The sequence below is a fragment of the Manis javanica genome, chromosome 2 (genome assembly GCF_040802235.1).
Source record: "Manis javanica isolate MJ-LG chromosome 2, MJ_LKY, whole genome shotgun sequence".
Lineage (NCBI taxonomy): Eukaryota > Metazoa > Chordata > Mammalia > Pholidota > Manidae > Manis > Manis javanica.
The window spans coordinates 188,773,540-188,785,955 of NC_133157.1; positions in this window are offsets into that span (position 1 = coordinate 188,773,540).

Here is a 12,416-nt window from a genome sequence, read left to right on the forward strand (position 1 = left end):
CATAGACATGGTCCTTGCCCTCTTAGGGCTCATAATCTTACAGGAGGTGAGGAAGTAGAGACATAAAATTAAAAATTCAGATTCTGCCCATGCACTGCAGAGCAGCAGCAGTGCCACCTTAAACCCATCCCAGAGAAGAAAGACATCTTAAAGGATGGGTTTTGGCTACCATGGGGGGTCTAGGCCTTAGAAACTGTGGTACTGTCATTTCAATTGCTAAGTAACTTGCTTCTGAGCTTTTTGTGTAATGATAATAGTGTGTGTATGCTTACCATATTAAATTGATATATTTTAAGAGTAAACAACTAAGGTTCTGTTTAGTGTCGTAGTGTTAAGATAAGAAATACACCAGAGTCTCTGGACGCATACAGTAAGAGCTTGCATGGATTTGTTCACTGCTTTACTGCATGCAAGATTCTGTTCAAAGTGTTTCTCAAGTAGCAACTTGCTTAATCTTCAGAACAACCATCTAAGATGAAAACTGTTATTATTCACATTTTTCTGACAGGCATACCGAAGAACAGAGAGGTAAAGCAATTTTCCCAAGGACCCCTGACCTCAGAGTGTATATACGAACCACTGCCTTAAAGGAGAGACAGCCGAGTTGATCCTGAGAAGCTGAGGGATTCTCTGAGAAAGTGCCATGTAAATTATGCCTTAGCTTTCTTATCTGTAAAATGGGGAACTTCAACTGCATAGGGTTTCTCCCCACAGTAAATGAGATAATACATGAAAGTCATAATGTATCCTACACCTGGTCAATACATTTAGCTAATATTAGTATTCTTATCATAATTATTATTGATAACCTAAGACAGGGAAATTGCTAATGAGTTAAGTCAAGCAAAGTGAAGTGAGGTGGTAAAGAGTGTTCTGAAAGAGGAAATGGCATGTGGGCAGGCCCAGAGGTGAAGGAAAGTATAAGATCAAATTCAGATATCTGGACTATATATTGTGACCTCCTTTGTAGACGGCAATTTTTTTATTGGCCATATAAATATCCTTGTCTTTGTCATTGGAGAGCATGCTGCCTGATGACAAAAGCCAGAAAAAGTTCTCAGCTTAGAATTGCGAGAGAGTTGATGTGAGTGTAGTTTCTACCTATGAGAGTGGTGACGATGATGACAAACGGACTTTATAGTTTATGTAACATCTCTACACACATTTCCTCATCTATATCTTCATCAGGACCTCTAAAGGTCATGGTTATTAATATCAATATCAATTAGAGCAGCATAAAATAACTCGATTACCCCTGAGCTGCTCTCCTACACAGTAATGCTTCACTCTCTGAACTCCCCTGTCTCTTTGTAGCTATTATGTTGTTAGAGGGCAGACTTGTTTAAAAGCTACCACAGATTTCCAGCTTAACATGCCAGATTGACCACATGTGTTTATTTGCACTTTCCCTACAAACCTCATTTAATGGCAGGAAAGGCATAAACACACAAGAGAAAGAGATTGTGAGAGGAGATGAAAGCAGATGAATCATGTCAAAAAAGTTGGAAGTTGGCAAGCAGTTAAGAAAAAAAAGACTGTGTTCAACAGAAAGAGTTGACAGCTAAGTGTTTAGAGGGGTAGAGGGAAAGCCAAAAAGGGACAGTGTGCTTACTTATTTTGTGTGACCGTGAAAGTCAGGACTTGAAAGTAATAAGGTACCTCTGAAGAAAGAGTAGAGGTATGAGTCCAGTCCTGGCCTGATTGCATACCTTTAAACGAGAGGAATAGATCCTTTGTATTCCCCACCCACCTCAAGCCAAAGACCGGAGGTTTAGTTTCTGGAGAGGATGCAACACAAAGGATCTGGGATCCATAACAGTAGACAAAGCAGAGGGATAGGTAAGGTGCTACCCGGAAACACGGGGATTCAGTGGAGGTTTCATACTGAACAGAGAAGCTGCCATGCCCCTTTAACATTTTCACCTCCTCAGCATGGGAAATCTGTCTTTTCCTCAGATGGGAGATGGAAGGACATTTCTATGAGTAAATCGACCCACTCAAGAGGAAAGGTTTACAAGAATGGACATTCAAGATTTCCCCCTAACTCTGGCAGTCTGGAGCATGTCCTCCACCCAGTTTCCCTTGCTGAATCCCACCATTTGATACACCCCCACCCCCATGGACACATATAAATTCAAACCACTGTTTTATTGTTTTACTGAAGCTGGAATGGACTCAATAATTACCTGATTTTTGAGATAAGACGCTAACATAAAAGACAGCAACCAAAACACACAGGAGAAAGGAAGCTAGAAGAGAAAGAGACCATACAGGGAACTGAGGACATTTCAAAGAAATTATATTTATTTTCCCAAAAGAAGTAGGTGAAGATACTGCATATCTGAAATGAAACCAGGGTGCTATAAGTAAGAATGATTCATAGTATTAAACTTTGGGAAATTAAAAAATGTATGAAACAGATACTAAAAATTCAATAAAAAGGTTGAATGATATACTTGAACTAGTCTTCCAGAAGAACAAAGGTAATAAATGTAGAAATAGAGGAGTGAAGCATAAGAAAATTAGAAGATCATCTAAGATCATGGAGATAACATCCAAGAGGTAGAAGTTTCTGCAGAAGAAAACAAAGGACACAGTGGAGAAAAAATTATCAAAGAAATAGTACAAGGAAAATTTTCAGAACAAAGGACAGTAATTATTAGATCTAAAGATCTTACCAAGTAAAAGTGTTCATCATGGCAGGGACCCCTAAAAATACAAAATGTGCAATGCCATTCTACAACAGAGACAGAAAACAAATCCTATTGGATTCCAGAGAGAAACATACAAATATATAGGTCACATGGTCACATATAAAGAAAGGAGCAGGGGCAGAAATGACTTCAGGTTTTTCAACAGCAGCCCTGGAAGTTCAATGACAAAATTCTGAAGGACAATAATTCTCAGTCTAGAAAGCTATGCTCATCAAAATTGTCAATTAATTGTCAAGGTAGAATGAAAATATGTGCAGTCAAGCAAAGTCTCAAAAACTCAGCCCCTTAGTATGATTTGTTTCTTTCTTCTTTAAAATTCCTTTATTCTAGCTTTATTGAGGTGTAATTGACAAATAAAAATTGTATGTATTTAAGGTGTACAGATGATGCTTTGATATACATATATAATGTGAAATGATTACTACGATCAAGTTAACTTCCATCACCCAGTTACTGTGTGTGCATGCATGTCTTTTGACCAACATCTCCCTATTTCCCCTACCCCCTAGCCCCTGGAAACGGCCATTGTACTCTCTGTTTGTATGAGTTCAACTTCTTTTTCTTATATATATATATATATATATATATATTTAACCAAGGATGAGCCCACATTGGCACATAATATACATATATATCAAAATCTGTAGTTTACATTAAAGTTCACTCTTGGTAGTGTACATTCTATGGGTTTAGACATATAATGACATGTACCCATCGTTATATCATACAGAGTATTTTTACTATCCTAGAAATCCTCTGTGTTCTGCTCACTAATGGCAACAACTGATATTTTTGTGGTCAACAGGTTTTTGCCTTTTCCAAAATGTCATACATTTGGAATCATACAGTATGTAGTCTTTTCAGATTTGCTTTTCCACTTAATAATATATATTTAAGTTTCCTCCATGTCTTTTCATTGCTTGACAGCTCATTCGTTTTCACATGGAATGATATTCCATTGTCTGGATGAACTGCAGGTTACTTATGCATTTACCTATACAGGACATCTTGTTGTTTCCAAGTCTTGTCAATTATGAATAAAGCAGCTATAAACATCCACGAGCAGGTTTCTGTATAGGCATACATACTCCTTTGGGTAAATACCAAGGAGTAGAGTTTGACTTTTTAATGGACTATTATTCAGCCTTAAAAAAGAAAGAAATCCTAACTTTTGCTACAACATGGATGAACCTGGGAGACAGTATGTTAAGTGAAATGAGCCAGACACACAGAGCGAAATCTTGCATGGTCTTGCTTATATGTGGAACCTTAGGGAGCTAGTGAAGGATGTGTATCACCAAGGCAATAAACCAAGAAAGAGGACAGGCTGGGGCCAGGTAAGTGGGATGCAAACCAAGAGAAGGAAGGGACTTCTCAGAAAGACAGCAAAGGAAGTCTCAGGGAAGCCACGGGCCAGCTGCCCTGGAGAATTATCATCCAGGCTGGTGTAGCCAAAGGGAGGCTCCAGGGCAACTGACATAAATCCAACATGTGGATGCAAGTCGGTGGTCAGCAGAGCCCAGAAGCAAGGAAGGCTACACCCTGGAGCATTGTGAGAATGGCTCACATGTATTTTATTTAAAGGAAAAAAGGAAAAAGGATGATATCCATGCCTCGCAGCTCTTTGTTTCAAACATTTTTTGTTTTGTTTTTGCTTTTGTTTTGTTTAACAAGAGAACATATGGAATGCTAACCAGGTGATTTTGAAAAACTGTGTTTTATCCCTTTATGGAATGATTTTAAGTGAATGCTGCAATATTTCCACAATGACACCATCACTATAATCTTCAAGAAAGACTGAAAGAGGCTATGGCCACCACATTCAGGCAAAACACATTTCAAATGATACTTTCAAATAATGAACTCAAATGCAACTCCATGCCTTATAACATGATTGTAGTTGGTGTTATTGCTATCAAAGTGGGAACTTAATGCCCAATCTGGGGACAATTTGTTGAGGATTCAGAACTATGACTCTCTATTCAGACATGAGTGAGTAAGCTTGTAGTGTGAATGTAACCTGAATACAAACCCATTGCACAGACTCTTCATAAAGTAGCATGCAGAGAAACAGATGCAGCAAATGAAAGATTGCCTTTTTACTCATATCGTCCACATATCAAAGGCACTCAATTCATAGTGCATGCCACACATTTTACCTCTCTTTCCTCTAACTCTGCATCTCTGGAACTTTTCAAATACCAAACCTTAAAAATTCTTCCCAAATCCCAGAGAGGAAACTTCTCTGTATTATCCCTGGTTACTTTCCCTCCTTAACTCTTTATACTGTAGATCAACTTGATTCCCTTGGTTTTATACCCTGTTTATGCTTTCTATAACAAAGGAGAGTTCAGTAACTGAATCAGCAGGGAAGAATTTGTCTTCCACTGGTCTCTTCTTCAAAATCCCATATCCCATATTCCCCACAAAATGTATCCAGTTTCTTGACATAACCTCATAACAAAGTGGCAAAGAGACCAGACCTTAGAGGGCAAGGGGAAAACTTTAGCTGATTCTCAAAAGACAAAATTATTTTTGGTCAAGAGGGAAGTATACAAATAACCTGAGAACACTTATACATAAGCAAGTTCTGTTGTTGGTAGGTAGGGAAAAGTTTTCATTTGAGCTTCTAGAAGCGCTATAATCTTTGTATCAGCTCCAATATTTACATACACAGGAAACCCCAGTTCTACCACTGTCAGCAGTGTTGTCCATTATCCTGTTTTCTGCAGTTGGAAACAATGGAAGAAAGCTCTTTACATCCAGAAAATATACTGATTGAAATATCATCTTTGGGAAGTCTGTTCTAAAGACACTAATTGATATTGTTTGAGGAAGTATAAGTGTCTGTCATGAAAACCATTTTAACGGCCAGCTCGTTTTCTTCTTTAGTTTGCTTAACTTGGCAGTGTTAACTTCCCCCTAGAAAACCTCCTATTTTGATTTATGAATGTTCTCAAATTTTTAAGATTCTCCAAACGGTTGTTTCACCTGTAAGTAGAGAGATAGCTTGTTTGGCTAAATGCCTTGCATGACTCTGTGCCAGGCAATGAATAATGCCATATTCAATATTCTAAATTTGTGTTCCAAATTCTGAATTTCCAATGAGCTGCATGGAACTCCACTGATAAGTGACTGATTTTCCCTGCAAGGATTGTCTTATTTTAAACTTCAAACTCAGTTGCCTTACTTTATGTGAGGCAATTTTGAACGGATTTTAAAGTGAGGATGAAGATTATTCATACTTCTCTAAATCTAGGAGACAAAAGTGAGCCAATGAAGGAGGGCATCTTATCTAAGAGGAGGACAGCTCTTCACAGTAGTGTACAGGGAACACTCTTTCTTTTGAAATAGTGCTAGCCAACCTTTAACAGAAGCCTCAGATACAAAGTCTTATCAAAATTTCTAAAAGTATTTGCAATTATCGAAAGTATTTGCCCCGAAGGGTTTCAACATATTTAAAAATATAAACTTGTATGTGTGCATGGAACTGGAGCTGAGAAACAATAGTGAACCATGTGAGTGGCCAGATTTTTCTTTAGCACTACAACAGGTTGATTTGAAAGTCTAGAATTTGGATGAACTTAAAAATATTATTTTACCCATTTTTGTCTCCCTGTGCACTTTTTTCTAGGCCATATTATAAATATCAGTAAAATGTGAAAAGCTTCTCTTAGAACCTTTCCAGCATCAGGAGAAGAAAAGATTACCAATAGCCACTTCTTGGAGAATGCCTGTGAGTGTTCCAAACCAATTTTGTGAACTTGAACATCATTATGTTTTCTTTTCTTTCTCATTTCCAGGATGCATGTCAACCAAGACTGTACCTAACTAGACCTAGCTTGCATAGATTATCCAACTCATTTTGATACTCTAGGTGACTTGAGTACCAGTGCTTAGATAGTTCACACAGCTGTCCAGACTGACCTGGGTTGACCAGATTACAGCATACTCCTCCACGTCTAGGTGTGTAAACTGTCAAGACATTAAAAACCAACAACCAAGGCTCTGGGTTTTTTTTTTCCTAATTCATGTTTAAAATATATTCAATACCACTAACCAGTGGTTCCATATACTGCATGATTTGACTTAAAGGTATAAAAGAGGGATTTATATTGGATCTAGGGACCACTGCTATAGAAAAAAATAATCATGCTAATTCTTTGCTGGAAAAGAAAGTTCCAGTCTGTTTGTGGCTAGAACTGTGACTGAGCATGCAGGATTTTTTTTTGTTGTCTGTGCTGATATCACACTGGTGGGTGGTGGTGGTACATTATTGGAGGGGCAACACCAAACTAGTGGTAAAGTCTCCAATACCAACTAACCCAGGAGAAAAATACAACATAAGGCAGTCAAGATACCAGTCATATCACTGCCCACTGGAGTCAGAATGGAGAAATGTGTCAGTGCTGGCATACATTTTGAATGAAAAGTCCACTTGAGCAGCTTTTTTCCCCAGCTAATCAGGCCGTGCTTCCTCTAGTGAGGACAGGAGACCACCTCATGTTTTGTTCTGACCCACAGTGTGGAGGCTGTGTCACAGGCAGATGGATGTGTGTGCAGAACCTGCCACAAGCTTGTTGAACAGGGCCCGGTGTGGCCGGCTTCCCTGTTTGCTGGTCCTCATCTCATATAAAACACAGACCTGTGAAATATAAGGAAAAGTTATTAGTTTAAAAAATTAAAAAGTAACTTGTATTAACATCACCTTGCCTACTTCCATCCCAAGAATGGCTCATTAGGGTAATTACATGGTTTGTTGCAGAGATGTAGGGAAGCAGTTGGAGGGTGGTTTCCCTAGGGGAGAATCTGTTTCCCTACCTGGGGGTGGAGTGACAAAGGCCAGTGCCATGAAGAACCTCAGATGGCAGGTAGGTATGAGATGTAGTCAGCAGCCAGGGGAGCAGATCTCGGAAAGCCCACTGGGACAGAGAGCATTGGCAAACCTTTTACCTCCGTGCTCTGGAACAGAAATACGAGGATGGCAGCAACCCTGGGAGAAAGAAGCTGCTCCTCGCCCAGTTTTATGACAGTGTAAGTTCAGTAGTTTTGCGTGGCACAAATAGAGAGGTGAGGTGTATCTAATGACTAAGACTGACATTCTCATCAGCCCAGAGGTTGGGGGTTTCAAGCAAACACAATTTGATTCAGAGAAATAAAAAAGAAAGAAGTGACACTCTAAATTGTGTTGTCCCAGCCTTAACTTCACGCATGTTTTGAAGGCAAAATCTACAAAGCACTTGTTCAGAGCATGGTTTATGACAGGCAATCATTATTCCTCCAGCCATGTTTACAAGTACCTACCCTGTGCTAGACATGCAGCATAGTGAGGTATAAAGGTGAAGTGCAGCCCCGATGCTCATGGAGATTACCTAGAGCCAGAGAGACATAGTAAATAAATACCCCATTGATCTTTACTTTCTCAAGGGTAACCAGCCTTAGGACAAAGTTGACTCACAGATGAGGTCAAAGCAGAGGGAACTGCAGGGAGGTGGGCCAGAGGCCTGACGTTCATGTGAAAGTTTAGATTTTACTCCTGCTGGAAGTCCTACCACTGGACTTTCAGCTATAGGAGGCAAGTAGTTCCCCCCGACACACACACACTCTTTCTCTGTCATTATTTCTTTTTCTTCATGCCAGTTAGAGAATTCTTACACTAGAAGTCAAAATAATTCCTTACTAAAACATCAAGAAAAAAAGAAAATAAGAGAATACCATATGCATATCATACTTAAGAATGATAAATTAGAAAAATCATAAGTCAATAATGGGAAATATAAGCATGTTCCCATAGCCTAAAGATCAGAATGGGAAGTTGTAGAAAGAAAAGTAGCCCGGTACTTTGCACAGAGTAGGCATGAAGTAAATACCAGGTTCATTCAATAGGGTTAAATTCAATTTAGCCATATGGGAAATCTGATGTTATAAAGAGGACACTTTTAAAGAAGATTAAGTGAGGGCTGCAAGAAACTCTCATTCTTCAAGCTTTCATAGGAAAAGGGGGCCAGAAAAAAAATGACAGAGAACAGCCTATAAAAATATCCTTATATTACAGAACAAAGCTGTAAGATGCTGAGGTTTGTGAAAACTGCTATGAATCATAAAAAGGGGCTCCACAAAGTTAGAGAGTAAGCTCTCCTAAGACTTCTGCCTTATAGCATGCTGGGTTCATGGACACTTTTGTCCTGTTTTTGTAACATCCCTGCTAAAGGCTACGGCCCACTGAAGGCACATTGGTGCCAGAGTTCTAACAAGGTCCTATTGGGCTGCCCATCCAGTTTTTATTTCACTACCCTGGCCTTTATCAAATCAACCTACGTCTGGGTTCTCAAGACCTTCAAAGGGCCCTTGGCACCTCACCTTTCAGTCGTAGCCTGTACTTCCCTCCATGCTCTTACTGTTTCAACCTCCCCCAGATCTACTAAAGTACAAGTAGCCTCACTTATGGGTTGCCCTATGTGGGGGGCAAGAATAGTCACTGGGGACCCAAGGAGAGATGGGAGAGCTGTATGCAGCACCAGATTTCTCAATCCTATGGTAAATAACTCCTCAGTGGGGCCCTGGGGGTCCACATTATAGATGATATTTTTCATCCCCAATTCCTGTAACACCTGCTGGAGCTCTGCATACATTTTTCCAGCTAGTGGGTAAGTATGGTAAATTGCCCTGATTAGGCCAAACTACCCTGATGGCTGCTGTCAGTCAATCCAGAAGCACCTGATTCCCTGAGGTGCGATAGGCACTTTGCAACAGCTGCCGGAGGGAAAGGTGAGTTGTCAGGGAAGCCAGTCTACTCATTTCAGAACCTGACATAACAATGTTTTCCACCCCCATGTCCCAGAGATGCAAAAGCCATGTAGGCAGAGGTTCTAGTGGCTTCTGCTGATACTGGTCATTCATGTCCACCAGCTCATCCTGGGTATGGGGGCAGAGCATGGAGCGCTCCACAACCCGGGGAGAGGGTGGCTCCTCCCCCTGAGGAGACTATAGTTGCTGCATTTTCATTTTCTTAATTATAACAGGGCAGACCTTTAATACAGGAGAGGCTGGTGCCTTGGGCGGTACCCTCAGCAACAGATTGGGCCTCGGCCCCATCCCATCATCCTCTCCAGACACCTCCTCCATCATTTTTGGGGTTGAAGGCACCTCTCTTCCCTCCACGTCCCCCACAGCCTCCTGCAATGCAGACTCTCCTGCTGCATCTTCCCTCGCTGCTAACATATCTTCCAGGAGCACGACCTGTCTTCTCAATAACTCTCTCTCTTTCTTAAGGGCATCCCATAGGTCATCACCCAGCTCCTCCAAGTGATGCTGAAGTGTGTCTCTCTCCTGCTGAAGTCTCTCTCTCTCCTCAATAACACTTTCCACTATCTCGAGAAACAGACATCCTACAATCCCGGCTGCTACATGGCCACTCCGGGCCTCTAAGCAGCCTTCTATCTCATGGAGGGCTTATTCCACAGCTTCTAGTGTCTCCACCCTTCCCCAATCTGGGGAAGGCTCACCTGTCTAGGAGGTGCTTTACCCTAGACCAATTCCCTACTAGGGGCTCCCCAGTTGGAACCCCACAGAGAGAGGGCTCCCAGGTGAAGCTGCACCCTCTACTACTGCAGCCACTGGGGCCTCTCTGCCATCCACTGTGGGGGTTCTGGGCATCTCCCCACATGCCCAAGGGTCACACCCATGAAGACAGAATTGGGTTCAGAGATCCTGCTGACTACCACCAGATATAACTCCAGGGGAAAAATCTGTCTTCCAGCCTGGGGCAAATTACATTTGAAACCAAAATCAGTCTAAGGGAGAAATAAAGTGGGAGAAACCCATTTATCACTTACAAGCAGTCATCTACTTCTGCTCGCCTGTGTCTCCCATGACCAGGCTGCAAAAAGGGGCTCCACTCAACCTCTCCAGTCCAGATATGCCCTCACTCCCTCTTGTAATTACCTATTGATATGGAGATGGCTGTTTCTCTCTATCCCTTGGAAACACCTATTGATACAGAGATGCACTAAGGCCAGGTGAGAGATTCTGGAAATACTGCAATTTTACCCACAGGGGGATTCACACTCACAGAACAGACTTTCATCCCACCTCAAAGGGATAGTGAAATGATGTACAATTAGATAGTTTAAGTGTAGCATGCACACACATAACCCACAAGATACTATGGTTAGATTACATTAATTAAAGGGTTTTTACTATGTGTTCAGAGGAAAAACAGTAAGAAGGAGCAAGCCTTCTCTGTAGGACAATTTGTCTTAGGATAACTGATAAGGTGGACAGAGAAGCACCATTCAACTCGATTTTGTTCCATTTTTCTGTCAAGACAGTGCTCATTACACCAGAAATAACAGAGCAATCCTTAAAAGGGTGCAGGTGAAAAGAATGCTACAATGTTTTAAAAGTTCAGTTCTCCTGACTTGAATGAATTCGTCCTATGGGTTTCAAGAGGAGCTATAGTTGAACTCCATAGAATGATGAAAAATGGAAGAAATGATAGAGGACTTGTTCTAACTTTCCAAAAGGGTAGATTTTGGATTCTTTATATTAAAGCCCAGTAGTTTGAGTCAATGTCCAGGAAACACTGGAATGGATTATTAAATATATTATTTATGATTATATAGAAAATCAGCAATCACTCAGAAGTCATACTAAAACAACCTTACATCCTTCCTCTTATTGTTGTTATTTTCTAATATGATTATGAAATCATAGGAAATGATCTGGAAACCTCTAGTATATGTCTTTATGCTTTTCTGGTGGACAGGATGAGGAAATATGATAATACGGCCAGAAGGAGCTGACACTGATGGCAGGGCTGTCTTCAGAGCAGAGGAACCAGAAGATGATTGCCAGCCGGAAGAGATACCTGCAATGTTGCAAACCAGGCTTTCTTTTTTGTCTTATCCTGGCCAAGTTCTTTATCAAATTTTCACATGACAAGGCACTAGAACAAAGGTTTAGCACAAAGGGTGATAGAATCAGGATAAAAGAGAACATGACCAAAGATAATAATAGGCTGAAGTCTATTAGACAGGTATATAACAAGATTGGATTTAATTGGATATAACTCATGTCATTCTGGGGAGTTGAATTTGAAACTAATTTATTCAGGTTGGTTCAGCAGGAAGTCTTATAGCAGGCATTAAGGGATCTTAGTGTTGATGGATGCAAATTGGCAATATCTGCCTTATAAAATGTTGAGGTTACAAGTCATTAGCCATTAGACACAGTCTCTGGGGGAGATGGAGGTCTGTGTGAAAGTGTCTCAATCTTCATTCAGTTCCAGGGCATCCTGCACAGAGTGGAGAGTAATGTTGGGGAAATCTGGACACCGTGTAGATACTCAGAATACCAGTGAAAGCTTCAGGTCACAGTTCTGAGAAATCTATCTGTATGGAATGACTATTGAGGAAAGTGTCACAAGAGGAAACACAGGGAAACTAGCCATTGGAGTATTCAGGGATACCAACTTCCTTGATTGGCTTCATAGAGGCGGGAGAAGAGAGGGATCGAGCTAGGACATAATATGAAGAGTACATCTATAGAAGCACTATGTTCGAATCCTTTCCCACAGCAGTTCTTTTGTTGAGCTGGGCATAAGCTTGGACCTTCAATGGTGAACAGCAGCATTCACATATCTTTTATTGGCCAGCATTAATCTGATTTCCACTGGGAAATTTCCTCTTACCCACTGTGCAG